We start from the raw sequence: 3542 nt of genomic DNA, 5'->3' as shown, positions 1-3542 counted from the left end.
ACGGGTTTAGCTACTTGGTGTTCCATGACTTCTGTAAGTAGACACATTTAGCGTTTAAGTCTCAGTCAAATTTACGACTTGGTGCAGTAAGGGTCAAACACAAGAATTTGGATGTACTAGCTCAATAATGGGGGTGGTAGCTTCCTCTTGCTTCCTCTCTATTGAGCCACTGCTGGCTGCACCTGCAACTTAAGTCCCTGCAGACGTGTAAGGGCTCATGCTGACATATAAAGGAGGCCCGGCCTGAGCGTAAATGAGACGAACGGGTCTTGTGACTATGCAGAGGCCATGGAGTGCCTTTGATCTCAACCGAAAACGCCTCGCGCAACGGACGAGAGGGTTTTTAGCTCACTTGCCCCATGGCTCCCAGGCACTTCTCTCATTTTGACATGGATTTCTTAGACTTTATTTTCTCCTTTTACATAATGGTGAGGAAGGCTACAAGGGTAGTGGGAGGCAAATGGTAGGCCTATTATTATCGTAGTCTTCACCCCTGTTGGCTTTCACCCCTGTGACACTTTATTTGTGATCTGTATCTTTTGACTGACTACATTTGGCTTTGATTTTTTACTTTTAAGCATTGAACTTTTTTCCATTTGGCTTGTTATCCTTCTGACATTTTGCTGTTTAACCTTAATCTATTTGACTTTTATCCTTTTTGACTTTTTGCCCATTTGGAGTTTTGCGTATGACTTTCATCTTTTGGCTTTTTGCCATTTCACTTTTTGTCCTTTTGACTCTTTAGATTTCTGTCGTTTATTATTTGACTGTTATCTCGTTTGACTTTATACCATTTCACTTTATCTCATTTGAGTTGTTTCCCTTTGACCTCTCGGCTTTTGGCTTTTTGTCCGGTTACCGCTCTCATCACGCTGATTATAACCTGTCGGGGCACATGCTTTCGCCGTTGCCGACGTCAGTAGGCTTTGGTGGAGGCTGGATGTAAAGACTACGTGTGAAATATTGATTGATACGTACAGAAAAGCTCATTATCTTTCTAATATTATCCTTGGTGGTAAAATTCGGCCCTCGTACAAGTTCCAGCCTGGCTTTCCACGCGGTAAGATTTTTTATTTCCACCAGTGTCTCAACATATACTGCATGTATGGTTTAATGATAGCACGCAAGAACTTCTCCTTCAGCTGAGAACATAAAGGCTTGGGTGAACAGGACTTCCAGGGGTAAGCCCATGCACTGTCACCTGCTTGATCAGTTTCCATTTAGAGCATCAGCAAGGTACATGGGTGATGTAAAACCTCAGCATGGCACGCATGATGTTGAAAAATTAAATAGCTAAAAACATTAAATAAAGCATTAAATAGCTCAGGGATGTTTGGTGCGGGTGTAGTCTCATGACGACATGCGTATTGGACTAGTATGTTAATAGTTCGTTCGACAGGCACATTTGTGAACAGACTACCGACACCTTGGGATGCTACTATACCTTCCCTTGTTCTTTGTTTAAAGAAACCGATGAACTCGGATGATGGCTTTTGGAATAAACATTAATGGAACATAAGGCTCAGCAGGGGTGCGTAGGGACACAGGGCCTCTTTTGGCAAGGCCATAGAATGGTAAGGAGGTTAGTGATATTATAGGTGGCAATGGATTGTAGGGCTTGTTAGTTTTGCAAGTGTCATAAAAACATTATGCATTATGCCCATCTGAATTATGTGCGCGCGTACATGCGTGCGTGCGTGTGTGCGTGTGTGTGTGCAAGTTTGGGAAATAGATAATGTTTATGCCTGTTTTGCTAAAAATCACAGTGCGCTAAGTTTTTATAACTTTCTGGATGTTTTCTCAATCAGTCTGATGACATTGTTCCCCGAGCGTCGTGGAGAGTTAGACAATGAAGGTAGATGTGTGCGTACATGGCGCGGATTTATTTTTTCCCCAGAGACAAGTGGATGCCATCATTTTGAACTATGTATTTCAGAGTTAAGATTTAAGATTATTTAAGTCAAAATTTACCAGTAAAGTTAGGATTAAGATTAAAATCAGTTACGATTACTCCTACATACTACCAAAGTCAGGCACCAAAACACCACTCGAGTAGCCATCTAGCCATCGTTAATTTACGTTTGGCCAAACCAGCAGAACTTGCTTTTTTCTGTAAGTCGCTGGTTTTACGTGCATTGTCAACAGTTCAGCCAGTGACTTATATTATAAATCGCATTGACACATATGGCATCGCTTCGTGATTGTAGCCAGCAGCAGCAGAGTCAGTGAAATTTGTAGATCTCTTACGTGACATTCTTTCTAGTACGGTGACACTGGAGCAGGTACATTGAATACGCAAACTGTTTTGTGTCATTGATGGAGAAATAAACAACTCCTGTGCTGCATACTTGGCGTATCATGAATGGGTACAAACATAGCTAAAATTTGAGCTGAGGAATCTGACTTCAGCAATTCATAAAAATCTGGGGGGACACAGATTCAACAACCGAGAAATATAACGTACACTACGCCGCTGCACGCATACCTGCCCCGAACCAAATATGCCCGGGGCACGCACAGTTTTGTGGTTATGCAAACGCGTGTTTGCCGTTGTTGGTTACAGGCACACGTTTTTCACGCACTATGTTTCACTATCTCAAAAAGGTGTCTGAAATAGCCTAGACATGGATTATAACAACCAAAATAGCCCTCAACAGCCTTAAATAGCCCTCACCAACTAGGCATATACTTGGGTGTATTGTTCAGGTTTCTATTAGTTGTTCTTTACAACGGACGGAAAACATCATTAACGTAGAACATACATATCAGTTCAATGAACAGCACCTTGTTTCCGCACCTCCAAGTAACATATTCACTTCCATACCTGCGTGTCAACGGCAAATGATATTTTTGACTCGTGCTTCAGCTTACCGTTTTCAGCTTCAGTCTTGTCGTTTGCATTGGTTTGGTTACAGACGTATTCAATTGCCATTGTTGTTGGCTTACAAAAATATCTGCTCAATGACGGTGGATCTCACTACATGCATAGCAAAATGCAAATTTGCATCGATTTTTCGTTCTCTGCAAGGAACCACATGCAGTATTAAAATAAAAAAACGGGCCTACGAGGCATGACCCCTTCCCCATTGACTGCACTGGCCTGGACCGATCTCGGGGGTTACGTAACCACTGACCATAACCACTGGCCAGGAGCGCAGCCATAGTCGCGCCTAAGGGAGGCACACCACGGCTGACAACGAGTCCCTGTTGGTGGAAAGACAGCAGGGAATGCAATCCCCAGATTCCCCTCCAAATATGACCCACTGGATATGCCACCGTATTTCGGGAGATGCTTATTGTTCTTTTTATGTTGAGCTTCTTTGAAAAATAAGCCATAAGCTATCTGAAGATGCAATTCTGTAAGTATTTAGAGGTAGACTAAATGAGATTAATCAGGAATCACATGTATGCATCAAATAAACCGTGGGCTCCACAAATTTAGCAATGGCTCGTTTGACGTTTTTTTTATAAATCGATAGAAGTCGGGAGCGTTGTCGGATTTTCTCGGAGTTCACAAAGGTATTGAGGACCCATGGATTGCA

The sequence above is a fragment of the Pollicipes pollicipes genome, unplaced genomic scaffold, assembly GCF_011947565.3.
Source record: "Pollicipes pollicipes isolate AB1234 unplaced genomic scaffold, Ppol_2.1 Scaffold_4002;HRSCAF=4701_pilon_pilon_pilon, whole genome shotgun sequence".
Classification (NCBI taxonomy): Eukaryota; Metazoa; Arthropoda; class Thecostraca; order Pollicipedomorpha; family Pollicipedidae; genus Pollicipes; species Pollicipes pollicipes.
This window is presented reverse-complemented; position numbering follows the sequence as displayed.